This window comes from Anser anser (genome assembly GCF_964211835.1).
Source record: "Anser anser genome assembly, contig: HAP1_SCAFFOLD_34, whole genome shotgun sequence".
Classification (NCBI taxonomy): Eukaryota; Metazoa; Chordata; class Aves; order Anseriformes; family Anatidae; genus Anser; species Anser anser.
Genome location: NW_028154129.1, coordinates 1,991,622 through 2,018,902, shown reverse-complemented (window position 1 = coordinate 2,018,902; position 27,281 = coordinate 1,991,622).

Here is a 27,281-nt window from a genome sequence, read left to right as displayed (position 1 = left end):
GTTTTTTCGGGTCTAACTCGGGTTGAGCTTCTTGTTGCGGTTAGGGTTATGTTTAGGGTTGTTAGGAAAGAGTGAAGACGCAGAGTCCTGTTGAGTGTGGGGTTGCGTAAAGGCTCCCCCAGGGAGTTCAGGTGTACCCAAAGGCTTCCACTGAGAGCACTTTTTGATGGCAGAAAGTGGCACCGTACGTGTTTTTTCGGGTCTAACTCGGGTTCAGCTTCTTGTTGCGGTTAGGGTTATGTTTAGGGTTGTTAGGAAAGAGTGAAGACGCAGAGTCCTGTTGAGTGTGGGGTTGCATAAAGGCTCCCCCAGGGAGTTCAGGTGTACCCAAAGGCTTCCACTGAGAGCACTTTTTGATGGCAGAAAGTGGCACCGTACGTGTTTTTTCGGGTCTAACTCGGGTTCAGCTTCTTGTTGCGGTTAGGGTTATGTTTAGGGTTGTTAGGAAAGAGTGAAGACGCAGAGTCCTGTTGAGTGTGGGGTTGCGTAAAGGCTCCCCCAGGGAGTTCAGGTGTACCCAAAGGCTTCCGCTGAGAGCACTTTTGGATGGCAGAAAGTGGCACCGTACGTGTTTTTTCGGGTCTAACTCGGGTTGAGCTTCTTGTTGCGGTTAGGCTTATGTTTAGGGTTGTTAGGAAAGAGTGAAGACGCAGAGTCCTGTTGAGTGTGCGGTTGCGTAAAGGCTCCCCCAGGGAGTTCAGGTGTACCCAAAGGCTTCCGCTGAGAGCACTTTTTGATGGCAGAAAGTGGCACCGTACGTGTTTTTTCGGGTCTAACTCGGGTTCAGCTTCTTGTTGCGGTTAGGGCTATGTTTAGGGTTGTTAGGAAAGAGTGAAGACGCAGAGTCCTGTTGAGTGTGGGGTTGCATAAAGGCTCCCCCAGGGAGTTCAGGTGTTCCCAAAGGCTTCCGCTGAGAGCACTTTTTGATGGCAGAAAGTGGCACCGTACGTGTTTTTTCGGGTCTAACTCGGGTTCAGCTTCTTGTTGCGGTTAGGGTTATGTTTAGGGTTGTTAGGAAAGAGTGAAGACGCAGAGTCCTGTTGAGTGTGGGGTTGCGTAAAGGCTCCCCCAGGGAGTTCAGGTGTACCCAAAGGCTTCCGCTGAGAGCACTTTTTGATGGCAGAAAGTGGCACCGTACGTGTTTTTTCGGGTCTAACTCGGGTTCAGCTTCTTGTTGCGGTTAGGGTTATGTTTAGGGTTGTTAGGAAAGAGTGAAGACGCAGAGTCCTGTTGAGTGTGGGGTTGCGTAAAGGCTCCCCCAGGGAGTTCAGGTGTACCCAAAGGCTTCCGCTGAGAGCACTTTTTGATGGCAGAAAGTGGCACCGTACGTGTTTTTTCGGGTCTAACTCGGGTTCAGCTTCTTGTTGCGGTTAGGGTTATGTTTAGGGTTGTTAGGAAAGAGTGAAGACGCAGAGTCCTGTTGAGTGTGGGGTTGCGTAAAGGCTCCCCCAGGGAGTTCAGGTGTACCCAAAGGCTTCCGCTGAGAGCACTTTTTGATGGCAGAAAGTGGCACCGTACGTGTTTTTTCGGGTCTAACTCGGGTTCAGCTTCTTGTTGCGGTTAGGGTTATGTTTAGGGTTGTTAGGAAAGAGTGAAGACGCAGAGTCCTGTTGAGTGTGGGGTTGCGTAAAGGCTCCCCCAGGGAGTTCAGGTGTACCCAAAGGCTTCCGCTGAGAGCACTTTTGGATGGCAGAAAGTGGCACCGTACGTGTTTTTTCGGGTCTAACTCGGGTTGAGCTTCTTGTTGCGGTTAGGGTTATGTTTAGGGTTGTTAGGAAAGAGTGAAGACGCAGAGTCCTGTTGAGTGTGGGGTTGCGTAAAGGCTCCCCCAGGGAGTTCAGGTGTACCCAAAGGCTTCCGCTGAGAGCACTTTTTGATGGCAGAAAGTGGCACCGTACGTGTTTTTTCGGGTCTAACTCAGGTTCAGCTTCTTGTTGCGGTTAGGGTTATGTTTAGGGTTGTTAGGAAAGAGTGAAGACGCAGAGTCCTGTTGAGTGTGGGGTTGCGTAAAGGCTCCCCCAGGGAGTTCAGGTGTACCCAAAGGCTTCCGCTGAGAGCACTTTTGGATGGCAGAAAGTGGCACCGTACGTGTTTTTTCGGGTCTAACTCGGGTTCAGCTTCTTGTTGCGGTTAGGGTTATGTTTAGGGTTGTTAGGAAAGAGTGAAGACGCAGAGTCCTGTTGAGTGTGGGGTTGCGTAAAGGCTCCCCCAGGGAGTTCAGGTGTACCCAAAGGCTTCCGCTGAGAGCACTTTTTGATGGCAGAAAGTGGCACCGTACGTGTTTTTTCGGGTCTAACTCGGGTTCAGCTTCTTGTTGCGGTTAGGGTTATGTTTAGGGTTGTTAGGAAAGAGTGAAGACGCAGAGTCCTGTTGAGTGTGGGGTTGCGTAAAGGCTCCCCCAGGGAGTTCAGGTGTTCCCAAAGGCTTCCGCTGAGAGCACTTTTTGATGGCAGAAAGTGGCACCGTACGTGTTTTTTCGGGTCTAACTCGGGTTCAGCTTCTTGTTGCGGTTAGGGCTATGTTTAGGGTTGTTAGGAAAGAGTGAAGACGCAGAGTCCTGTTGAGTGTGGGGTTGCGTAAAGGCTCCCCCAGGGAGTTCAGGTGTTCCCAAAGGCTTCCGCTGAGAGCACTTTTTGATGGCAGAAAGTGGCACCGTACGTGTTTTTTCGGGTCTAACTCGGGTTGAGCTTCTTGTTGCGGTTAGGCTTATGTTTAGGGTTGTTAGGAAAGAGTGAAGACGCAGAGTCCTGTTGAGTGTGGGGTTGCGTAAAGGCTCCCCCAGGGAGTTCAGGTGTACCCAAAGGCTTCCGCTGAGAGCACTTTTGGATGGCAGAAAGTGGCACCGTACGTGTTTTTTCGGGTCTAACTCGGGTTCAGCTTCTTGTTGCGGTTAGGGTTATGTTTAGGGTTGTTAGGAAAGAGTGAAGACGCAGAGTCCTGTTGAGTGTGGGGTTGCGTAAAGGCTCCCCCAGGGAGTTCAGGTGTACCCAAAGGCTTCCGCTGAGAGCACTTTTGGATGGCAGAAAGTGGCACCGTACGTGTTTTTTCGGGTCTAACTCGGGTTCAGCTTCTTGTTGCGGTTAGGGTTATGTTTAGGGTTGTTAGGAAAGAGTGAAGACGCAGAGTCCTGTTGAGTGTGGGGTTGCGTAAAGGCTCCCCCAGGGAGTTCAGGTGTACCCAAAGGCTTCCGCTGAGAGCACTTTTTGATGGCAGAAAGTGGCACCGTACGTGTTTTTTCGGGTCTAACTCGGGTTCAGCTTCTTGTTGCGGTTAGGGTTATGTTTAGGGTTGTTAGGAAAGAGTGAAGACGCAGAGTCCTGTTGAGTGTGGGGTTGCGTAAAGGCTCCCCCAGGGAGTTCAGGTGTACCCAAAGGCTTCCGCTGAGAGCACTTTTGGATGGCAGAAAGTGGCACCGTACGTGTTTTTTCGGGTCTAACTCGGGTTCAGCTTCTTGTTGCGGTTAGGGTTATGTTTAGGGTTGTTAGGAAAGAGTGAAGACGCAGAGTCCTGTTGAGTGTGGGGTTGCGTAAAGGCTCCCCCAGGGAGTTCAGGTGTTCCCAAAGGCTTCCGCTGAGAGCACTTTTTGATGGCAGAAAGTGGCACCGTACGTGTTTTTTCGGGTCTAACTCGGGTTCAGCTTCTTGTTGCGGTTAGGGTTATGTTTAGGGTTGTTAGGAAAGAGTGAAGACGCAGAGTCCTGTTGAGTGTGGGGTTGCGTAAAGGCTCCCCCAGGGAGTTCAGGTGTACCCAAAGGCTTCCGCTGAGAGCACTTTTTGATGGCAGAAAGTGGCACCGTACGTGTTTTTTCGGGTCTAACTCGGGTTCAGCTTCTTGTTGCGGTTAGGGTTATGTTTAGGGTTGTTAGGAAAGAGTGAAGACGCAGAGTCCTGTTGAGTGTGGGGTTGCGTAAAGGCTCCCCCAGGGAGTTCAGGTGTACCCAAAGGCTTCCGCTGAGAGCACTTTTTGATGGCAGAAAGTGGCACCGTACGTGTTTTTTCGGGTCTAACTCGGGTTCAGCTTATTGTTGCGGTTAGGGTTATGTTTAGGGTTGTTAGGAAAGAGTGAAGACGCAGAGTCCTGTTGAGTGTGGGGTTGCGTAAAGGCTCCCCCAGGGAGTTCAGGTGTACCCAAAGGCTTCCGCTGAGAGCACTTTTTGATGGCAGAAAGTGGCACCGTACGTGTTTTTTCGGGTCTAACTCGGGTTCAGCTTCTTGTTGCGGTTAGGGTTATGTTTAGGGTTGTTAGGAAAGAGTGAAGACGCAGAGTCCTGTTGAGTGTGGGGTTGCGTAAAGGCTCCCCCAGGGAGTTCAGGTGTACCCAAAGGCTTCCGCTGAGAGCACTTTTTGATGGCAGAAAGTGGCACCGTACGTGTTTTTTCGGGTCTAACTCGGGTTCAGCTTCTTGTTGCGGTTAGGGTTATGTTTAGGGTTGTTAGGAAAGAGTGAAGACGCAGAGTCCTGTTGAGTGTGGGTTTGCGTAAAAGCTCCCCCAGGGAGTTCAGGTGTACCCAAAGGCTTCCGCTCAGAGCACTTTTTGATGGCAGAAAGTGGCACCGTACGTGTTTTTTCGGGTCTAACTCGGGTTCAGCTTCTTGTTGCGGTAAGGGTTATGTTTAGGGTTGTTAGGAAAGAGTGAAGACGCAGAGTCCTGTTGAGTGTGGGGTTGCGTAAAGGCTCCCCCAGGGAGTTCAGGTGTTCCCAAAGGCTTCCGCTGAGAGCACTTTTTGATGGCAGAAAGTGGCACCGTACGTGTTTTTTCGGGTCTAACTCGGGTTCAGCTTCTTGTTGCGGTTAGGGCTATGTTTAGGGTTGTTAGGAAAGAGTGAAGACGCAGAGTCCTGTTGAGTGTGGGGTTGCGTAAAGGCTCCCCCAGGGAGTTCAGGTGTTCCCAAAGGCTTCCGCTGAGAGCACTTTTTGATGGCAGAAAGTGGCACCGTACGTGTTTTTTCGGGTCTAACTCGGGTTCAGCTTCTTGTTGCGGTTAGGGTTATGTTTAGGGTTGTTAGGAAAGAGTGAAGACGCAGAGTCCTGTTGAGTGTGGGGTTGCGTAAAGGCTCCCCCAGGGAGTTCAGGTGTACCCAAAGGCTTCCGCTGAGAGCACTTTTTGATGGCAGAAAGTGGCACCGTACGTGTTTTTTCGGGTCTAACTCGGGTTCAGCTTCTTGTTGCGGTTAGGGTTATGTTTAGGGTTGTTAGGAAAGAGTGAAGACGCAGAGTCCTGTTGAGTGTGGGGTTGCGTAAAGGCTCCCCCAGGGAGTTCAGGTGTACCCAAAGGCTTCCGCTGAGAGCACTTTTGGATGGCAGAAAGTGGCACCGTACGTGTTTTTTCGGGTCTAACTCGGGTTGAGCTTCTTGTTGCGGTTAGGGTTATGTTTAGGGTTGTTAGGAAAGAGTGAAGACGCAGAGTCCTGTTGAGTGTGGGGTTGCGTAAAGGCTCCCCCAGGGAGTTCAGGTGTACCCAAAGGCTTCCGCTGAGAGCACTTTTTGATGGCAGAAAGTGGCACCGTACGTGTTTTTTCGGGTCTAACTCGGGTTGAGCTTCTTGTTGCGGTTAGGGTTATGTTTAGGGTTGTTAGGAAAGAGTGAAGATGCAGAGTCCTGTTGAGTGTGGGGTTGCGTAAAGGCTCCCCCAGGGAGTTCAGGTGTACCCAAAGGCTTCCGCTGAGAGCACTTTTTGATGGCAGAAAGTGGCACCGTACGTGTTTTTTCGGGTCTAACTCGGGTTCAGCTTCTTGTTGCGGTTAGGGTTATGTTTAGGGTTGTTAGGAAAGAGTGAAGACGCAGAGTCCTGTTGAGTGTGGGGTTGCGTAAAGGCTCCCCCAGGGAGTTCAGGTGTACCCAAAGGCTTCCGCTGAGAGCACTTTTTGATGGCAGAAAGTGGCACCGTACGTGTTTTTTCGGGTCTAACTCGGGTTCAGCTTCTTGTTGCGGTTAGGGTTATGTTTAGGGTTGTTAGGAAAGAGTGAAGACGCAGAGTCCTGTTGAGTGTGGGTTTGCGTAAAAGCTCCCCCAGGGAGTTCAGGTGTACCCAAAGGCTTCCGCTGAGAGCACTTTTTGATGGCAGAAAGTGGCACCGTACGTGTTTTTTCGGGTCTAACTCGGGTTCAGCTTCTTGTTGCGGTAAGGGTTATGTTTAGGGTTGTTAGGAAAGAGTGAAGACGCAGAGTCCTGTTGAGTGTGGGGTTGCGTAAAGGCTCCCCCAGGGAGTTCAGGTGTTCCCAAAGGCTTCCGCTGAGAGCACTTTTTGATGGCAGAAAGTGGCACCGTACGTGTTTTTTCGGGTCTAACTCGGGTTCAGCTTCTTGTTGCGGTTAGGGCTATGTTTAGGGTTGTTAGGAAAGAGTGAAGACGCAGAGTCCTGTTGAGTGTGGGGTTGCGTAAAGGCTCCCCCAGGGAGTTCAGGTGTTCCCAAAGGCTTCCGCTGAGAGCACTTTTTGATGGCAGAAAGTGGCACCGTACGTGTTTTTTCGGGTCTAACTCGGGTTCAGCTTCTTGTTGCGGTTAGGGTTATGTTTAGGGTTGTTAGGAAAGAGTGAAGACGCAGAGTCCTGTTGAGTGTGGGGTTGCGTAAAGGCTCCCCCAGGGAGTTCAGGTGTACCCAAAGGCTTCCGCTGAGAGCACTTTTTGATGGCAGAAAGTGGCACCGTACGTGTTTTTTCGGGTCTAACTCGGGTTCAGCTTCTTGTTGCGGTTAGGGTTATGTTTAGGGTTGTTAGGAAAGAGTGAAGACGCAGAGTCCTGTTGAGTGTGGGGTTGCGTAAAGGCTCCCCCAGGGAGTTCAGGTGTACCCAAAGGCTTCCGCTGAGAGCACTTTTTGATGGCAGAAAGTGGCACCGTACGTGTTTTTTCGGGTCTAACTCAGGTTCAGCTTCTTGTTGCAGTTAGGGTTATGTTTAGGGTTGTTAGGAAAGAGTGAAGACGCAGAGTCCTGTTGAGTGTGGGGTTGCGTAAAGGCTCCCCCAGGGAGTTCAGGTGTACCCAAAGGCTTCCGCTGAGAGCACTTTTTGATGGCAGAAAGTGGCACCGTACGTGTTTTTTCGGGTCTAACTCGGGTTCAGCTTCTTGTTGCGGTTAGGGTTATGTTTAGGGTTGTTAGGAAAGAGTGAAGACGGAGAGTCCTGTTGAGTGTGGGGTTGCGTAAAGGCTCCCCCAGGGAGTTCAGGTGTACCCAAAGGCTTCCGCTGAGAGCACTTTTGGATGGCAGAAAGTGGCACCGTACGTGTTTTTTCGGGTCTAACTCGGGTTCAGCTTCTTGTTGCGGTTAGGGTTATGTTTAGGGTTGTTAGGAAAGAGTGAAGACGCAGAGTCCTGTTGAGTGTGGGGTTGCGTAAAGGCTCCCCCAGGGAGTTCAGGTGTACCCAAAGGCTTCCGCTGAGAGCACTTTTTGATGGCAGAAAGTGGCACCGTACGTGTTTTTTCGGGTCTAACTCGGGTTCAGCTTCTTGTTGCGGTTAGGGTTATGTTTAGGGTTGTTAGGAAAGAGTGAAGACGCAGAGTCCTGTTGAGTGTGGGGTTGCGTAAAGGCTCCCCCAGGGAGTTCAGGTGTACCCAAAGGCTTCCGCTGAGAGCACTTTTTGATGGCAGAAAGTGGCACCGTACGTGTTTTTTCGGGTCTAACTTGGGTTCAGCTTCTTGTTGCGGTTAGGGTTATGTTTAGGGTTGTTAGGAAAGAGTGAAGACGCAGAGTCCTGTTGAGTGTGGGGTTGCGTAAAGGCTCCCCCAGGGAGTTCAGGTGTACCCAAAGGCTTCCACTGAGAGCACTTTTGGATGGCAGAAAGTGGCACCGTACGTGTTTTTTCGGGTCTAACTTGGGTTCAGCTTCTTGTTGCGGTTAGGGTTATGTTTAGGGTTGTTAGGAAAGAGTGAAGACGCAGAGTCCTGTTGAGTGTGGGGTTGCGTAAAGGCTCCCCCAGGGAGTTCAGGTGTACCCGAAGGCTTCCGCTGAGAGCACTTTTTGATGGCAGAAAGTGGCACCGTACGTGTTTTTTCGGGTCTAACTCGGGTTGAGCTTCTTGTTGCGGTTAGGGTTATGTTTAGGGTTGTTAGGAAAGAGTGAAGACGCAGAGTCCTGTTGAGTGTGCGGTTGCGTAAAGGCTCCCCCAGGGAGTTCAGGTGTACCCAAAGGCTTCCGCTGAGAGCACTTTTGGATGGCAGAAAGTGGCACCGTACGTGTTTTTTCGGGTCTAACTCGGGTTCAGCTTCTTGTTCCGGTTAGGCTTATGTTTAGGGTTGTTAGGAAAGAGTGAAGACGCAGAGTCCTGTTGAGTGTGGGGTTGCGTAAAGGCTCCCCCAGGGAGTTCAGGTGTACCCAAAGGCTTCCGCTGAGAGCACTTTTTGATGGCAGAAAGTGGCACCGTACGTGTTTTTTCGGGTCTAACTCGGGTTGAGCTTCTTGTTGCGGTTAGGGTTATGTTTAGGGTTGTTAGGAAAGAGTGAAGACGCAGAGTCCTGTTGAGTGTGGGGTTGCGTAAAGGCTCCCCCAGGGAGTTCAGGTGTACCCAAAGGCTTCCGCTGAGAGCACTTTTTGATGGCAGAAAGTGGCACCGTACGTGTTTTTTCGGGTCTAACTCGGGTTGAGCTTCTTGTTGCGGTTAGGGTTATGTTTAGGGTTGTTAGGAAAGAGTGAAGACGCAGAGTCCTGTTGAGTGTGGGGTTGCGTAAAGGCTCCCCCAGGGAGTTCAGGTGTACCCAAAGGCTTCCGCTGAGAGCACTTTTTGATGGCAGAAAGTGGCACCGTACGTGTTTTTTCGGGTCTAACTCGGGTTCAGCTTCTTGTTGCGGTTAGGGTTATGTTTAGGGTTGTTAGGAAAGAGTGAAGACGCAGAGTCCTGTTGAGTGTGGGGTTGCGTAAAGGCTCCCCCAGGGAGTTCAGGTGTACCCAAAGGCTTCCGCTGAGAGCACTTTTTGATGGCAGAAAGTGGCACCGTACGTGTTTTTTCGGGTCTAACTCGGGTTCAGCTTCTTGTTGCGGTTAGGGTTATGTTTAGGGTTGTTAGGAAAGAGTGAAGACGCAGAGTCCTGTTGAGTGTGGGGTTGCGTAAAGGCTCCCCCAGGGAGTTCAGGTGTACCCAAAGGCTTCCGCTGAGAGCACTTTTTGATGGCAGAAAGTGGCACCGTACGTGTTTTTTCGGGTCTAACTCGGGTTCAGCTTCTTGTTGCGGTTAGGGTTATGTTTAGGGTTGTTAGGAAAGAGTGAAGACGCAGAGTCCTGTTGAGTGTGGGGTTGCGTAAAGGCTCCCCCAGGGAGTTCAGGTGTACCCAAAGGCTTCCGCTGAGAGCACTTTTTGATGGCAGAAAGTGGCACCGTACGTGTTTTTTCGGGTCTAACTCGGGTTGAGCTTCTTGTTGCGGTTAGGGTTATGTTTAGGGTTGTTAGGAAAGAGTGAAGACGCAGAGTCCTGTTGAGTGTGGGGTTGCGTAAAGGTTCCCCCAGGGAGTTCAGGTGTACCCAAAGGCTTCCGCTGAGAGCACTTTTTGATGGCAGAAAGTGGCACCGTACGTGTTTTTTCGGGTCTAACTCGGGTTCAGCTTCTTGTTGCGGTTAGGGTTATGTTTAGGGTTGTTAGGAAAGAGTGAAGACGCAGAGTCCTGTTGAGTGTGGGGTTGCGTAAAGGCTCCCCCAGGGAGTTCAGGTGTACCCAAAGGCTTCCGCTGAGAGCACTTTTTGATGGCAGAAAGTGGCACCGTACGTGTTTTTTCGGGTCTAACTCGGGTTCAGCTTCTTGTTGCGGTTAGGGTTATGTTTAGGGTTGTTAGGAAAGAGTGAAGACGCAGAGTCCTGTTGAGTGTGGGGTTGCGTAAAGGCTCCCCCAGGGAGTTCAGGTGTACCCAAAGGCTTCCGCTGAGAGCACTTTTTGATGGCAGAAAGTGGCACCGTACGTGTTTTTTCGGGTCTAACTCGGGTTCAGCTTCTTGTTGCGGTTAGGGTTATGTTTAGGGTTGTTAGGAAAGAGTGAAGACGCAGAGTCCTGTTGAGTGTGGGGTTGCGTAAAGGCTCCCCCAGGGAGTTCAGGTGTACCCAAAGTCTTCCGCTGAGAGCACTTTTTGATGGCAGAAAGTGGCACCGTACGTGTTTTTTCGGGTCTAACTCGGGTTGAGCTTCTTGTTGCGGTTAGGCTTATGTTTAGGGTTGTTAGGAAAGAGTGAAGACGCAGAGTACTTTTTGAGTGTAGGGTTGCGTAAAGGCTCCCCCAGGGAGTTCAGGTGTACCCAAAGGCTTCCGCTGAGAGCACTTTTTGATGGCAGAAAGTGGCACCGTACGTGTTTTTTCGGGTCTAACTCAGGTTCAGCTTCTTGTTGCAGTTAGGGTTATGTTTAGGGTTGTTAGGAAAGAGTGAAGACGCAGAGTCCTGTTGAGTGTGGGGTTGCGTAAAGGCTCCCCCAGGGAGTTCAGGTGTACCCAAAGGCTTCCGCTGAGAGCACTTTTTGATGGCAGAAAGTGGCACCGTACGTGTTTTTTCGGGTCTAACTCGGGTTCAGCTTCTTGTTGCGGTTAGGGTTATGTTTAGGGTTGTTAGGAAAGAGTGAAGACGCAGAGTCCTGTTGAGTGTGGGGTTGCGTAAAGGCTCCCCCAGGGAGTTGAGGTGTACCCAAAGGCTTCCGCTGAGAGCACTTTTTGATGGCAGAAAGTGGCACCGTACGTGTTTTTTCGGGTCTAACTCGGGTTCAGCTTCTTGTTGCGGTTAGGGTTATGTTTAGGGTTGTTAGGAAAGAGTGAAGACGCAGAGTCCTGTTGAGTGTGGGGTTGCGTAAAGGCTCCCCCAGGGAGTTCAGGTGTACCCAAAGGCTTCCGCTGAGAGCACTTTTTGATGGCAGAAAGTGGCACCGTACGTGTTTTTTCGGGTCTAACTCGGGTTGAGCTTCTTGTTGCGGTTAGGCTTATGTTTAGGGTTGTTAGGAAAGAGTGAAGACGCAGAGTCCTTTTTGAGTGTAGGGTTGCGTAAAGGCTCCCCCAGGGAGTTCAGGTGTACCCAAAGGCTTCCGCTGAGAGCACTTTTTGATGGCAGAAAGTGGCACCGTACGTGTTTTTTCGGGTCTAACTCAGGTTCAGCTTCTTGTTGCAGTTAGGGTTATGTTTAGGGTTGTTAGGAAAGAGTGAAGACGGAGAGTCCTGTTGAGTGTGGGGTTGCGTAAAGGCTCCCCCAGGGAGTTCAGGTGTACCCAAAGGCTTCCACTGAGAGCACTTTTGGGTGGCAGAAAGTGGCACCGTACGTGTTTTTTCGGGTCTAACTCGGGTTCAGCTTCTTGTTGCGGTTAGGGTTATGTTTAGGGTTGTTAGGAAAGAGTGAAGACGCAGAGTCCTGTTGAGTGTGGGGTTGCGTAAAGGCTCCCCCAGGGAGTTCAGGTGTACCCAAAGGCTTCCGCTGAGAGCACTTTTTGATGGCAGAAAGTGGCACCGTACGTGTTTTTTCGGGTCTAACTCGGGTTGAGCTTCTTGTTGCGGTTAGGGTTATGTTTAGGGTTGTTAGGAAAGAGTGAAGACGCAGAGTCCTGTTGAGTGTGGTGTTGCGTAAAGGCTCCCCCAGGGAGTTCAGGTGTTCCCAAAGGCTTCCGCTGAGAGCACTTTTTGATGGCAGAAAGTGGCACCGTACGTGTTTTTTCGGGTCTAACTCGGGTTGAGCTTCTTGTTGCGGTAAGGGTTATGTTTAGGGTTGTTAGGAAAGAGTGAAGACGCAGAGTCCTGTTGAGTGTGGGGTTGCGTAAAGGCTCCCCCAGGGAGTTCAGGTGTACCCAAAGGCTTCCGCTGAGAGCACTTTTTGATGGCAGAAAGTGGCACCGTACGTGTTTTTTCGGGTCTAACTCAGGTTCAGCTTCTTGTTGCAGTTAGGGTTATGTTTAGGGTTGTTAGGAAAGAGTGAAGACGCAGAGTCCTGTTGAGTGTGGGGTTGCGTAAAGGCTCCCCCAGGGAGTTCAGGTGTACCCAAAGGCTTCCGCTGAGAGCACTTTTTGATGGCAGAAAGTGGCACCGTACGTGTTTTTTCGGGTCTAACTCGGGTTCAGCTTCTTGTTGCGGTTAGGGTTATGTTTAGGGTTGTTAGGAAAGAGTGAAGACGGAGAGTCCTGTTGAGTGTGGGGTTGCGTAAAGGCTCCCCCAGGGAGTTCAGGTGTACCCAAAGGCTTCCGCTGAGAGCACTTTTGGATGGCAGAAAGTGGCACCGTACGTGTTTTTTCGGGTCTAACTCGGGTTCAGCTTCTTGTTGCGGTTAGGGTTATGTTTAGGGTTGTTAGGAAAGAGTGAAGACGCAGAGTCCTGTTGAGTGTGGGGTTGCGTAAAGGCTCCCCCAGGGAGTTCAGGTGTACCCAAAGGCTTCCGCTGAGAGCACTTTTTGATGGCAGAAAGTGGCACCGTACGTGTTTTTTCGGGTCTAACTCGGGTTCAGCTTCTTGTTGCGGTTAGGGTTATGTTTAGGGTTGTTAGGAAAGAGTGAAGACGCAGAGTCCTGTTGAGTGTGGGGTTGCGTAAAGGCTCCCCCAGGGAGTTCAGGTGTACCCAAAGGCTTCCGCTGAGAGCACTTTTTGATGGCAGAAAGTGGCACCGTACGTGTTTTTTCGGGTCTAACTCGGGTTCAGCTTCTTGTTGCGGTTAGGGTTATGTTTAGGGTTGTTAGGAAAGAGTGAAGACGCAGAGTCCTGTTGAGTGTGGGGTTGCGTAAAGGCTCCCCCAGGGAGTTCAGGTGTACCCAAAGGCTTCCACTGAGAGCACTTTTTGATGGCAGAAAGTGGCACCGTACGTGTTTTTTCGGGTCTAACTCGGGTTCAGCTTCTTGTTGCGGTTAGGGTTATGTTTAGGGTTGTTAGGAAAGAGTGAAGACGCAGAGTCCTGTTGAGTGTGGGGTTGCGTAAAGGCTCCCCCAGGGAGTTCAGGTGTACCCGAAGGCTTCCGCTGAGAGCACTTTTTGATGGCAGAAAGTGGCACCGTACGTGTTTTTTCGGGTCTAACTCGGGTTGAGCTTCTTGTTGCGGTTAGGGTTATGTTTAGGGTTGTTAGGAAAGAGTGAAGACGCAGAGTCCTGTTGAGTGTGGGGTTGCGTAAAGGCTCCCCCAGGGAGTTCAGGTGTACCCAAAGGCTTCCGCTGAGAGCACTTTTTGATGGCAGAAAGTGGCACCGTACGTGTTTTTTCGGGTCTAACTCGGGTTCAGCTTCTTGTTGCGGTTAGGGTTATGTTTAGGGTTGTTAGGAAAGAGTGAAGACGCAGAGTCCTGTTGAGTGTGGGGTTGCGTAAAGGCTCCCCCAGGGAGTTCAGGTGTACCCAAAGGCTTCCGCTGAGAGCACTTTTTGATGGCAGAAAGTGGCACCGTACGTGTTTTTTCGGGTCTAACTCGGGTTCAGCTTCTTGTTCCGGTTAGGCTTATGTTTAGGGTTGTTAGGAAAGAGTGAAGACGCAGAGTCCTGTTGAGTGTGGGGTTGCGTAAAGGCTCCCCCAGGGAGTTCAGGTGTACCCAAAGGCTTCCGCTGAGAGCACTTTTTGATGGCAGAAAGTGGCACCGTACGTGTTTTTTCGGGTCTAACTCGGGTTCAGCTTCTTGTTGCGGTTAGGGTTATGTTTAGGGTTGTTAGGAAAGAGTGAAGACGCAGAGTCCTGTTGAGTGTGGGGTTGCGTAAAGGCTCCCCCAGGGAGTTCAGGTGTACCCAAAGGCTTCCGCTGAGAGCACTTTTTGATGGCAGAAAGTGGCACCGTACGTGTTTTTTCGGGTCTAACTCGGGTTCAGCTTCTTGTTGCGGTTAGGGTTATGTTTAGGGTTGTTAGGAAAGAGTGAAGACGCAGAGTCCTGTTGAGTGTGGGGTTGCGTAAAGGCTCCCCCAGGGAGTTCAGGTGTACCCAAAGGCTTCCGCTGAGAGCACTTTTTGATGGCAGAAAGTGGCACCGTACGTGTTTTTTCGGGTCTAACTCGGGTTCAGCTTCTTGTTGCGGTTAGGGTTATGTTTAGGGTTGTTAGGAAAGAGTGAAGACGCAGAGTCCTGTTGAGTGTGGGGTTGCGTAAAGGCTCCCCCAGGGAGTTCAGGTGTACCCAAAGGCTTCCGCTGAGAGCACTTTTTGATGGCAGAAAGTGGCACCGTACGTGTTTTTTCGGGTCTAACTCGGGTTCAGCTTCTTGTTGCGGTTAGGGTTATGTTTAGGGTTGTTAGGAAAGAGTGAAGACGCAGAGTCCTGTTGAGTGTGGGGTTGCGTAAAGGCTCCCCCAGGGAGTTCAGGTGTACCCAAAGGCTTCCGCTGAGAGCACTTTTTGATGGCAGAAAGTGGCACCGTACGTGTTTTTTCGGGTCTAACTCGCGTTGAGCTTCTTGTTGCGGTTAGGCTTATGTTTAGGGTTGTTAGGAAAGAGTGAAGACGCAGAGTCCTTTTTGAGTGTAGGGTTGCGTAAAGGCTCCCCCAGGGAGTTCAGGTGTACCCAAAGGCTTCCGCTGAGAGCACTTTTTGATGGCAGAAAGTGGCACCGTACGTGTTTTTTCGGGTCTAACTCAGGTTCAGCTTCTTGTTGCAGTTAGGGTTATGTTTAGGGTTGTTAGGAAAGAGTGAAGACGCAGAGTCCTGTTGAGTGTGGGGTTGCGTAAAGGCTCCCCCAGGGAGTTCAGGTGTACCCAAAGGCTTCTGCTGAGAGCACTTTTTGATGGCAGAAAGTGGCACCGTACGTGTTTTTTCGGGTCTAACTTGGGTTCAGCTTCTTGTTGCAGTTAGGGTTATGTTTAGGGTTGTTAGGAAAGAGTGAAGACGGAGAGTCCTGTTGAGTGTGGGGTTGCGTAAAGGCTCCCCCAGGGAGTTCAGGTGTACCCAAAGGCTTCCACTGAGAGCACTTTTGGATGGCAGAAAGTGGCACCGTACGTGTTTTTTCGGGTCTAACTCGGGTTCAGCTTCTTGTTGCGGTTAGGGTTATGTTTAGGGTTGTTAGGAAAGAGTGAAGACGCAGAGTCCTGTTGAGTGTGGGGTTGCGTAAAGGCTCCCCCAGGGAGTTCAGGTGTACCCAAAGGCTTCCGCTGAGAGCACTTTTTGATGGCAGAAAGTGGCACCGTACGTGTTTTTTCGGGTCTAACTCGGGTTGAGCTTCTTGTTGCGGTTAGGGTTATGTTTAGGGTTGTTAGGAAAGAGTGAAGACGCAGAGTCCTGTTGAGTGTGGGGTTGCGTAAAGGCTCCCCCAGGGAGTTCAGGTGTACCCAAAGGCTTCCGCTGAGAGCACTTTTTGATGGCAGAAAGTGGCACCGTACGTGTTTTTTCGGGTCTAACTCGGGTTGAGCTTCTTGTTGCGGTTAGGGTTATGTTTAGGGTTGTTAGGAAAGAGTGAAGACGCAGAGTCCTGTTGAGTGTGGGGTTGCGTAAAGGCTCCCCCAGGGAGTTCAGGTGTACCCAAAGGCTTCCACTGAGAGCACTTTTTGATGGCAGAAAGTGGCACCGTACGTGTTTTTTCGGGTCTAACTCGGGTTGAGCTTCTTGTTGCGGTTAGGGTTATGTTTAGGGTTGTTAGGAAAGAGTGAAGGCGCAGAGTCCTGTTGAGTGTGGGGTTGCGTAAAGGCTCCCCCAGGGAGTTCAGGTGTACCCAAAGGCTTCCGCTGAGAGCACTTTTTGATGGCAGAAAGTGGCACCGTACGTGTTTTTTCGGGTCTAACTCGGGTTCAGCTTCTTGTTCCGGTTAGGGTTATGTTTAGGGTTGTTAGGAAAGAGTGAAGACGCAGAGTCCTGTTGAGTGTGCGGTTGCGTAAAGGCTCCCCCAGGGAGTTCACGTGTACCCAAAGGCTTCCGCTGAGAGCACTTTTTGATGGCAGAAAGTGGCACCGTACGTGTTTTTTCGGGTCTAACTCGGGTTCAGCTTCTTGTTGCGGTTAGGGCTATGTTTAGGGTTGTTAGGAAAGAGTGAAGACGCAGAGTCCTGTTGAGTGTGGGGTTGCGTAAAGGCTCCCCCAGGGAGTTCAGGTGTACCCAAAGGCTTCCGCTGAGAGCACTTTTTGATGGCAGAAAGTGGCACCGTACGTGTTTTTTCGGGTCTAACTCGGGTTCAGCTTCTTGTTGCGGTTAGGGTTATGTTTAGGGTTGTTAGGAAAGAGTGAAGACGCAGAGTCCTGTTGAGTGTGGGGTTGCGTAAAGGCTCCCCCAGGGAGTTCAGGTGTACCCGAAGGCTTCCGCTGAGAGCACTTTTTGATGGCAGAAAGTGGCACCGTACGTGTTTTTTCGGGTCTAACTCGGGTTGAGCTTCTTGTTGCGGTTAGGGTTATGTTTAGGGTTGTTAGGAAAGAGTGAAGACGCAGAGTCCTGTTGAGTGTGGGGTTGCGTAAAGGCTCCCCCAGGGAGTTCAGGTGTACCCAAAGGCTTCCGCTGAGAGCACTTTTTGATGGCAGAAAGTGGCACCGTACGTGTTTTTTCGGGTCTAACTCGGGTTCAGCTTCTTGTTGCGGTTAGGGTTATGTTTAGGGTTGTTAGGAAAGAGTGAAGACGCAGAGTCCTGTTGAGTGTGGGGTTGCGTAAAGGCTCCCCCAGGGAGTTCAGGTGTACCCAAAGGCTTCCGCTGAGAGCACTTTTTGATGGCAGAAAGTGGCACCGTACGTGCTTTTTCGGGTCTAACTCGGGTTCAGCTTCTTGTTGCGGTTAGGGTTATGTTTAGGGTTGTTAGGAAAGAGTGAAGACGCAGAGTCCTGTTGAGTGTGGGGTTGCGTAAAGGCTCCCCCAGGGAGTTCAGGTGTACCCAAAGGCTTCCGCTGAGAGCACTTTTTGATGGCAGAAAGTGGCACCGTACGTGTTTTTTCGGGTCTAACTCGGGTTCAGCTTCTTGTTGCGGTTAGGGTTATGTTTAGGGTTGTTAGGAAAGAGTGAAGACGCAGAGTCCTGTTGAGTGTGGGGTTGCGTAAAGGCTCCCCCAGGGAGTTCAGGTGTACCCAAAGGCTTCCGCTGAGAGCATTTTTGATGGCAGAAAGTGGCACCGTACGTGTTTTTTCGGGTCTAACTCGGGTTCAGCTTCTTGTTGCGGTTAGGGTTATGTTTAGGGTTGTTAGGAAAGAGTGAAGACGCAGAGTCCTGTTGAGTGTGGGGTTGCGTAAAGGCTCCCCCAGGGAGTTCAGGTGTACCCAAAGGCTTCCGCTGAGAGCACTTTTGGATGGCAGAAAGTGGCACCGTACGTGTTTTTTCGGGTCTAACTCGGGTTGAGCTTCTTGTTGCGGTTAGGGTTATGTTTAGGGTTGTTAGGAAAGAGTGAAGACGCAGAGTCCTGTTGAGTGTGGGGTTGCGTAAAGGCTCCCCCAGGGAGTTCAGGTGTACCCAAAGGCTTCTGCTGAGAGCACTTTTTGATGGCAGAAAGTGGCACCGTACGTGTTTTTTCGGGTCTAACTTGGGTTCAGCTTCTTGTTGCAGTTAGGGTTATGTTTAGGGTTGTTAGGAAAGAGTGAAGACGGAGAGTCCTGTTGAGTGTGGGGTTGCGTAAAGGCTCCCCCAGGGAGTTCAGGTGTACCCAAAGGCTTCCACTGAGAGCACTTTTGGATGGCAGAAAGTGGCACCGTACGTGTTTTTTCGGGTCTAACTCGGGTTCAGCTTCTTGTTGCAGTAAGGGTTATGTTTAGGGTTGTTAGGAAAGAGTGAAGACGCAGAGTCCTGTTGAGTGTGGGGTTGCGTAAAGGCTCCCCCAGGGAGTTCAGGTGTACCCAAAGGCTTCCGCTGAGAGCACTTTTTGATGGCAGAAAGTGGCACCGTACGTGTTTTTTCGGGTCTAACTCGGGTTGAGCTTCTTGTTGCGGTTAGGGTTATGTTTAGGGTTGTTAGGAAAGAGTGAAGACGCAGAGTCCTGTTGAGTGTGGGGTTGCGTAAAGGCTCCCCCAGGGAGTTCAGGTGTACCCAAAGGCTTCCGCTGAGAGCACTTTTTGATGGCAGAAAGTGGCACCGTACGTGTTTTTTCGGGTCTAACTCGGGTTCAGCTTCTTGTTCCGGTTAGGGCTATGTTTAGGGTTGTTAGGAAAGAGTGAAGACGCAGAGTCCTGTTGAGTGTGGGGTTGCGTAAAGGCTCCCCCAGGGAGTTCAGGTGTACCCAAAGGCTTCCGCTGAGAGCACTTTTTGATGGCAGAAAGTGGCACCGTACGTGTTTTTTCGGGTCTAACTCGGGTTCAGCTTCTTGTTGCGGTTAGGGCTATGTTTAGGGTTGTTAGGAAAGAGTGAAGACGCAGAGTCCTGTTGAGTGTGGGGTTGCGTAAAGACTCCCCCAGGGAGTTCACGTGTACCCAAAGGCTTCCGCTGAGAGCACTTTTTGATGGCAGAAAGTGGCACCGTACGTGTTTTTTCGGGTCTAACTCGGGTTCAGCTTCTTGTTGCGGTTAGGGTTATGTTTAGGGTTGTTAGGAAAGAGTGAAGACGCAGAGTCCTGTTGAGTGTGGGGTTGCGTAAAGGCTCCCCCAGGGAGTTCAGGTGTACCCAAAGGCTTCCGCTGAGAGCACTTTTTGATGGCAGAAAGTGGCACCGTACGTGTTTTTTCGGGTCTAACTCGGGTTCAGCTTCTTGTTGCGGTTAGGGTTATGTTTAGGGTTGTTAGGAAAGAGTGAAGACGCAGAGTCCTGTTGAGTGTGGGGTTGCGTAAAGGCTCCCCCAGGGAGTTCAGGTGTACCCAAAGGCTTCCGCTGAGAGCACTTTTGGATGGCAGAAAGTGGCACCGTACGTGTTTTTTCGGGTCTAACTCGGGTTGAGCTTCTTGTTGCGGTTAGGGTTATGTTTAGGGTTGTTAGGAAAGAGTGAAGACGCAGAGTCCTGTTGAGTGTGGGGTTGCGTAAAGGCTCCCCCAGGGAGTTCAGGTGTACCCAAAGGCTTCCGCTGAGAGCACTTTTGGATGGCAGAAAGTGGCACCGTACGTGTTTTTTCGGGTCTAACTCGGGTTCAGCTTCTTGTTGCGGTTAGGGTTATGTTTAGGGTTGTTAGGAAAGAGTGAAGACGCAGAGTCCTGTTGAGTGTGGGGTTGCGTAAAGGCTCCCCCAGGGAGTTCAGGTGTACCCAAAGGCTTCCGCTGAGAGCACTTTTTGATGGCAGAAAGTGGCACCGTACGTGTTTTTTCGGGTCTAACTCGGGTTCAGCTTCTTGTTGCGGTTAGGGTTATGTTTAGGGTTGTTAGGAAAGAGTGAAGACGCAGAGTCCTGTTGAGTGTGGGGTTGCGTAAAGGCTCCCCCAGGGAGTTCAGGTGTACCCAAAGGCTTCCGCTCAGAGCACTTTTTGATGGCAGAAAGTGGCACCGTACGTGTTTTTTCGGGTCTAACTCGGGTTGAGCTTCTTGTTGCGGTTAGGGTTATGTTTAGGGTTGTTAGGAAAGAGTGAAGACGCAGAGTCCTGTTGAGTGTGGGGTTGCGTAAAGGCTCCCCCAGGGAGTTCAGGTGTACCCAAAGGCTTCCGCTGAGAGCACTTTTTGATGGCAGAAAGTGGCACCGTACGTGTTTTTTCGGGTCTAACTCGGGTTCAGCTTCTTGTTGCGGTTAGGGTTATGTTTAGGGTTGTTAGGAAAGAGTGAAGACGCAGAGTCCTGTTGAGTGTGGGGTTGCGTAAAGGCTCCCCCAGGGAGTTCAGGTGTACCCAAAGGCTTCCGCTGAGAGCACTTTTTGATGGCAGAAAGTGGCACCGTACGTGTTTTTTCGGGTCTAACTCGGGTTCAGCTTCTTGTTGCGGTTAGGGTTATGTTTAGGGTTGTTAGGAAAGAGTGAAGACGCAGAGTCCTGTTGAGTGTGGGGTTGCGTAAAGGCTCCCCCAGGGAGTTCAGGTGTACCCAAAGGCTTCCGCTGAGAGCACTTTTTGATGGCAGAAAGTGGCACCGTACGTGTTTTTTCGGGTCTAACTCGGGTTCAGCTTCTTGTTGCGGTTAGGGTTATGTTTAGGGTTGTTAGGAAAGAGTGAAGGCGCAGAGTCCTGTTGAGTGTGGGGTTGCGTAAAGGCTCCCCCAGGGAGTTCACGTGTACCCAAAGGCTTCCGCTGAGAGCACTTTTTGATGGCAGAAAGTGGCACCGTACGTGTTTTTTCGGGTCTAACTCGGGTTGAGCTTCTTGTTCCGGTTAGGGTTATGTTTAGGGTTGTTAGGAAAGAGTGAAGACGCAGAGTCCTGTTGAGTGTGGGGTTGCGTAAAGGCTCCCCCAGGGAGTTCAGGTGTACCCAAAGGCTTCCGCTGAGAGCACTTTTGGATGGCAGAAAGTGGCACCGTACGTGTTTTTTCGGGTCTAACTCGGGTTGAGCTTCTTGTTGCGGTTAGGGTTATGTTTAGGGTTGTTAGGAAAGAGTGAAGACGCAGAGTCCTGTTGAGTGTGGGGTTGTGTAAAGGCTCCCCCAGGGAGTTCAGGTGTACCCAAAGGCTTCCGCTGAGAGCACTTTTTGATGGCAGAAAGATGCACCGTACGTGTTTTTTCAGGTCTAACTCGGGTTGAGCTTCTTGTTCCTGTTAGGGTTATCTTTAGGGTTGTTAGGAAAGAGTGAAGACGCAGAGTCCTGTTGAGTGTGGGGTTGCGTAAAGGCTCCCCCAGGGAGTTCAGGTGTACCCAAAGGCTTCCGCTGAGAGCACTTTTGGATGGCAGAAAGTGGCACCGTACGTGTTTTTTCGGGTCTAACTCGGGTTCAGCTTCTTGTTGCGGTTAGGGTTATGTTTAGGGTTGTTAGGAAAGAGTGAAGACGCAGAGTCCTGTTGAGTGCGGGGTTGCGTAAAGGCTCCCCCAGGGAGTTCAGGTGTACCCAAAGGCTTCCGCTGAGAGCACTTTTTGATGGCAGAAAGTGGCACCGTACGTGTTTTTTCGGGTCTAACTCGGGTTCAGCTTCTTGTTGCGGTTAGGGTTATGTTTAGGGTTGTTAGGAAAGAGTGAAGACGCAGAGTCCTGTTGAGTGTGAGGTTGCGTAAAGGCTCCCCCAGGGAGTTCACGTGTACCCAAAGGCTTCCGCTGAGAGCACTTTTTGATGGCAGAAAGTGGCACCGTACGTGTTTTTTCGGGTCTAACTCGGGTTGAGCTTCTTGTTGCGGTTAGGGTTATGTTTAGGGTTGTTAGGAAAGAGTGAAGACGCAGAGTCCTGTTGAGTGTGGGGTTGCGTAAAGGCTCCCCCAGGGAGTTCAGGTGTACCCAAAGGCTTCCGCTGAGAGCACTTTTGGATGGCAGAAAGTGGCACCGTACGTGTTTTTTCGGGTCTAACTCGGGTTCAGCTTCTTGTTGCGGTTAGGGTTATGTTTAGGGTTGTTAGGAAAGAGTGAAGACGCAGAGTCCTGTTGAGTGTGGGGTTGCGTAAAGGCTCCCCCAGGGAGTTCAGGTGTACCCAAAGGCTTCCGCTGAGAGCACTTTTTGATGGCAGAAAGTGGCACCGTACGTGTTTTTTCGGGTCTAACTCGGGTTCAGCTTCTTGTTGCGGTTAGGGTTATGTTTAGGGTTGTTAGGAAAGAGTGAAGACGCAGAGTCCTGTTGAGTGTGGGGTTGCGTAAAGGCTCCCCCAGGGAGTTCAGGTGTACCCAAAGGCTTCCGCTGAGAGCACTTTTTGATGGCAGAAAGTGGCACCGTACGTGTTTTTTCGGGTCTAACTCGGGTTCAGCTTCTTGTTGCGGTTAGGGTTATGTTTAGGGTTGTTAGGAAAGAGTGAAGGCGCAGAGTCCTGTTGAGTGTGGGGTTGCGTAAAGGCTCCCCCAGGGAGTTCACGTGTACCCAAAGGCTTCCGCTGAGAGCACTTTTTGATGGCAGAAAGTGGCACCGTACGTGTTTTTTCGGGTCTAACTCGGGTTGAGCTTCTTGTTCCGGTTAGGGTTATGTTTAGGGTTGTTAGGAAAGAGTGAAGACGCAGAGTCCTGTTGAGTGTGGGGTTGCGTAAAGGCTCCCCCAGGGAGTTCAGGTGTACCCAAAGGCTTCCGCTGAGAGCACTTTTGGATGGCAGAAAGTGGCACCGTACGTGTTTTTTCGGGTCTAACTCGGGTTCAGCTTCTTGTTGCGGTTAGGGTTATGTTTAGGGTTGTTAGGAAAGAGTGAAGACGCAGAGTCCTGTTGAGTGTGGGGTTGTGTAAAGGCTCCCCCAGGGAGTTCAGGTGTACCCAAAGGCTTCCGCTGAGAGCACTTTTTGATGGCAGAAAGATGCACCGTACGTGTTTTTTCAGGTCTAACTCGGGTTGAGCTTCTTGTTCCTGTTAGGGTTATCTTTAGGGTTGTTAGGAAAGAGTGAAGACGCAGAGTCCTGTTGAGTGTGGGGTTGCGTAAAGGCTCCCCCAGGGAGTTCAGGTGTACCCAAAGGCTTCCGCTGAGAGCACTTTTGGATGGCAGAAAGTGGCACCGTACGTGTTTTTTCGGGTCTAACTCGGGTTCAGCTTCTTGTTGCGGTTAGGGTTATGTTTAGGGTTGTTAGGAAAGAGTGAAGACGCAGAGTCCTGTTGAGTGCGGGGTTGCGTAAAGGCTCCCCCAGGGAGTTCAGGTGTACCCAAAGGCTTCCGCTGAGAGCACTTTTTGATGGCAGAAAGTGGCACCGTACGTGTTTTTTCGGGTCTAACTCGGGTTCAGCTTCTTGTTGCGGTTAGGGTTATGTTTAGGGTTGTTAGGAAAGAGTGAAGACGCAGAGTCCTGTTGAGTGTGAGGTTGCGTAAAGGCTCCCCCAGGGAGTTCACGTGTACCCAAAGGCTTCCGCTGAGAGCACTTTTTGATGGCAGAAAGTGGCACCGTACGTGTTTTTTCGGGTCTAACTCGGGTTCAGCTTCTTGTTGCGGTTAGGGTTATGTTTAGGGTTGTTAGGAAAGAGTGAAGACGCAGAGTCCTGTTGAGTGTGGGGTTGCGTAAAGGCTCCCCCAGGGAGTTCAGGTGTACCCAAAGGCTTCCGCTGAGAGCACTTTTTGATGGCAGAAAGTGGCACCGTACGTGTTTTTTCGGGTCTAACTCGGGTTCAGCTTCTTGTTGCGGTTAGGGTTATGTTTAGGGTTGTTAGGAAAGAGTGAAGACGCAGAGTCCTGTTGAGTGTGGGGTTGCGTAAAGGCTCCCCCAGGGAGTTCACGTGTACCCAAAGGCTTCCGCTGAGAGCACTTTTTGATGGCAGAAAGTGGCACCGTACGTGTTTTTTCGGGTCTAACTCGGGTTGAGCTTCTTGTTCCGGTTAGGGTTATGTTTAGGGTTGTTAGGAAAGAGTGAAGACGCAGAGTCCTGTTGAGTGTGGGGTTGCGTAAAGGCTCCCCCAGGGAGTTCAGGTGTACCCAAAGGCTTCCGCTGAGAGCACTTTTGGATGGCAGAAAGTGGCACCGTACGTGTTTTTTCGGGTCTAACTCGGGTTCAGCTTCTTGTTGCGGTTAGGGTTATGTTTAGGGTTGTTAGGAAAGAGTGAAGACGCAGAGTCCTGTTGAGTGTGGGGTTGTGTAAAGGCTCCCCCAGGGAGTTCACGTGTACCCAAAGGCTTCCGCTGAGAGCACTTTTTGATGGCAGAAAGATGCACCGTACGTGTTTTTTCAGGTCTAACTCGGGTTGAGCTTCTTGTTCCTGTTAGGGTTATGTTTAGGGTTGTTAGGAAAGAGTGAAGACGCAGAGTCCTGTTGAGTGTGGGGTTGCGTAAAGGCTCCCCCAGGGAGTTCAGGTGTACCCAAAGGCTTCCGCTGAGAGCACTTTTGGATGGCAGAAAGTGGCACCGTACGTGTTTTTTCGGGTCTAACTCGGGTTCAGCTTCTTGTTGCGGTTAGGGTTATGTTTAGGGTTGTTAGGAAAGAGTGAAGACGCAGAGTCCTGTTGAGTGCGGGGTTGCGTAAAGGCTCCCCCAGGGAGTTCAGGTGTACCCAAAGGTTTCCGCTGAGAGCACTTTTTGATGGCAGAAAGTGGCACCGTACGTGTTTTTTCGGGTCTAACTCGGGTTCAGCTTCTTGTTGCGGTTAGGGTTATGTTTAGGGTTGTTAGGAAAGAGTGAAGACGCAGAGTCCTGTTGAGTGTGAGGTTGCGTAAAGGCTCCCCCAGGGAGTTCAGGTGTACCCAAAGGCTTCCGCTGAGAGCACTTTTTGATGGCAGAAAGTGGCACCGTACGTGTTTTTTCGGGTCTAACTCGGGTTCAGCTTCTTGTTGCGGTTAGGGTTATGTTTAGGGTTGTTAGGAAAGAGTGAAGACGCAGAGTCCTGTTGAGTGTGGGGTTGCGTAAAGGCTCCCCCAGGGAGTTCAGGTGTACCCAAAGGCTTCCGCTGAGAGCACTTTTTGATGGCAGAAAGTGGCACCGTACGTGTTTTTTCGGGTCTAACTCGGGTTCAGCTTCTTGTTGCGGTTAGGGTTATGTTTAGGGTTGTTAGGAAAGAGTGAAGACGCAGAGTCCTGTTGAGTGTGGGGTTGCGTAAAGGCTCCCCCAGGGAGTTCAGGTGTACCCAAAGGCTTCCGCTGAGAGCACTTTTTGATGGCAGAAAGTGGCACCGTACGTGTTTTTTCGGGTCTAACTCGGGTTCAGCTTCTTGTTGCGGTTAGGGTTATGTTTAGGGTTGTTAGGAAAGAGTGAAGACGCAGAGTCCTGTTGAGTGTGGGGTTGCATAAAGGCTCCCCCAGGGAGTTCAGGTGTACCCAAAGGCTTCCGCTGAGATCACTTTTTGATGGCAGAAAGTGGCACCGTACGTGTTTTTTCGGGTCTAACTCGGGTTCAGCTTCTTGTTGCGGTTAGGGTTATGTTTAGGGTTGTTAGGAAAGAGTGAAGACGCAGAGTCCTGTTGAGTGTGGGGTTGCGTAAAGGCTCCCCCAGGGAGTTCAGGTGTACCCAAAGGCTTCCGCTGAGAGCACTTTTGGATGGCAGAAAGTGGCACCGTACGTGTTTTTTCGGGTCTAACTCGGGTTCAGCTTCTTGTTGCGGTTAGGGTTATGTTTAGGGTTGTTAGGAAAGAGTGAAGACGCAGAGTCCTGTTGAGTGTGGGGTTGCGTAAAGGCTCCCCCAGGGAGTTCAGGTGTACCCAAAGGCTTCCGCTGAGAGCACTTTTTGATGGCAGAAAGTGGCACCGTACGTGTTTTTTCGGGTCTAACTCGGGTTCAGCTTCTTGTTGCGGTTAGGGTTATGTTTAGGGTTGTTAGGAAAGAGTGAAGACGCAGAGTCCTGTTGAGTGTGGGGTTGCGTAAAGGCTCCCCCAGGGAGTTCAGGTGTACCCAAAGGCTTCCGCTGAGAGCACTTTTTGATGGCAGAAAGTGGCACCGTACGTGTTTTTTCGGGTCTAACTCGGGTTCAGCTTCTTGTTGCGGTTAGGGTTATGTTTAGGGTTGTTAGGAAAGAGTGAAGGCGCAGAGTCCTGTTGAGTGTGGGGTTGCGTAAAGGCTCCCCCAGGGAGTTCACGTGTACCCAAAGGCTTCCGCTGAGAGCACTTTTTGATGGCAGAAAGTGGCACCGTACGTGTTTTTTCGGGTCTAACTCGGGTTCAGCTTCTTGTTCCGGTTAGGGTTATGTTTAGGGTTGTTAGGAAAGAGTGAAGACGCAGAGTCCTGTTGAGTGTGGGGTTGCGTAAAGGCTCCCCCAGGGAGTTCAGGTGTACCCAAAGGCTTCCGCTGAGAGCACTTTTGGATGGCAGAAAGTGGCACCGTACGTGTTTTTTCGGGTCTAACTCGGGTTCAGCTTCTTGTTGCGGTTAGGGTTATGTTTAGGGTTGTTAGGAAAGAGTGAAGACGCAGAGTCCTGTTGAGTGTGGGGTTGTGTAAAGGCTCCCCCAGGGAGTTCAGGTGTACCCAAAGGCTTCCGCTGAGAGCACTTTTTGATGGCAGAAAGATGCACCGTACGTGTTTTTTCAGGTCTAACTCGGGTTGAGCTTCTTGTTCCTGTTAGGGTTATCTTTAGGGTTGTTAGGAAAGAGTGAAGACGCAGAGTCCTGTTGAGTGTGGGGTTGCGTAAAGGCTCCCCCAGGGAGTTCAGGTGTACCCAAAGGCTTCCGCTGAGAGCACTTTTGGATGGCAGAAAGTGGCACCGTACGTGTTTTTTCGGGTCTAACTCGGGTTCAGCTTCTTGTTGCGGTTAGGGTTATGTTTAGGGTTGTTAGGAAAGAGTGAAGACGCAGAGTCCTGTTGAGTGCGGGGTTGCGTAAAGGCTCCCCCAGGGAGTTCAGGTGTACCCAAAGGCTTCCGCTGAGAGCACTTTTTGATGGCAGAAAGTGGCACCGTACGTGTTTTTTCGGGTCTAACTCGGGTTCAGCTTCTTGTTGCGGTTAGGGTTATGTTTAGGGTTGTTAGGAAAGAGTGAAGACGCAGAGTCCTGTTGAGTGTGAGGTTGCGTAAAGGCTCCCCCAGGGAGTTCACGTGTACCCAAAGGCTTCCGCTGAGAGCACTTTTTGATGGCAGAAAGTGGCACCGTACGTGTTTTTTCGGGTCTAACTCGGGTTCAGCTTCTTGTTGCGGTTAGGGTTATGTTTAGGGTTGTTAGGAAAGAGTGAAGACGCAGAGTCCTGTTGAGTGTGGGGTTGCGTAAAGGCTCCCCCAGGGAGTTCAGGTGTACCCAAAGGCTTCCGCTGAGAGCACTTTTGGATGGCAGAAAGTGGCACCGTACGTGTTTTTTCGGGTCTAACTCGGGTTCAGCTTCTTGTTGCGGTTAGGGTTATGTTTAGGGTTGTTAGGAAAGAGTGAAGACGCAGAGTCCTGTTGAGTGTGGGGTTGCGTAAAGGCTCCCCCAGGGAGTTCAGGTGTACCCAAAGGCTTCCGCTGAGAGCACTTTTTGATGGCAGAAAGTGGCACCGTACGTGTTTTTTCGGGTCTAACTCGGGTTCAGCTTCTTGTTGCGGTTAGGGTTATGTTTAGGGTTGTTAGGAAAGAGTGAAGACGCAGAGTCCTGTTGAGTGTGGGGTTGCGTAAAGGCTCCCCCAGGGAGTTCACGTGTACCCAAAGGCTTCCGCTGAGAGCACTTTTTGATGGCAGAAAGTGGCACCGTACGTGTTTTTTCGGGTCTAACTCGGGTTGAGCTTCTTGTTCCGGTTAGGGTTATGTTTAGGGTTGTTAGGAAAGAGTGAAGACGCAGAGTCCTGTTGAGTGTGGGGTTGCGTAAAGGCTCCCCCAGGGAGTTCAGGTGTACCCAAAGGCTTCCGCTGAGAGCACTTTTGGATGGCAGAAAGTGGCACCGTACGTGTTTTTTCGGGTCTAACTCGGGTTCAGCTTCTTGTTGCGGTTAGGGTTATGTTTAGGGTTGTTAGGAAAGAGTGAAGACGCAGAGTCCTGTTGAGTGTGGGGTTGTGTAAAGGCTCCCCCAGGGAGTTCACGTGTACCCAAAGGCTTCCGCTGAGAGCACTTTTTGATGGCAGAAAGATGCACCGTACGTGTTTTTTCAGGTCTAACTCGGGTTGAGCTTCTTGTTCCTGTTAGGGTTATGTTTAGGGTTGTTAGGAAAGAGTGAAGACGCAGAGTCCTGTTGAGTGTGGGGTTGCGTA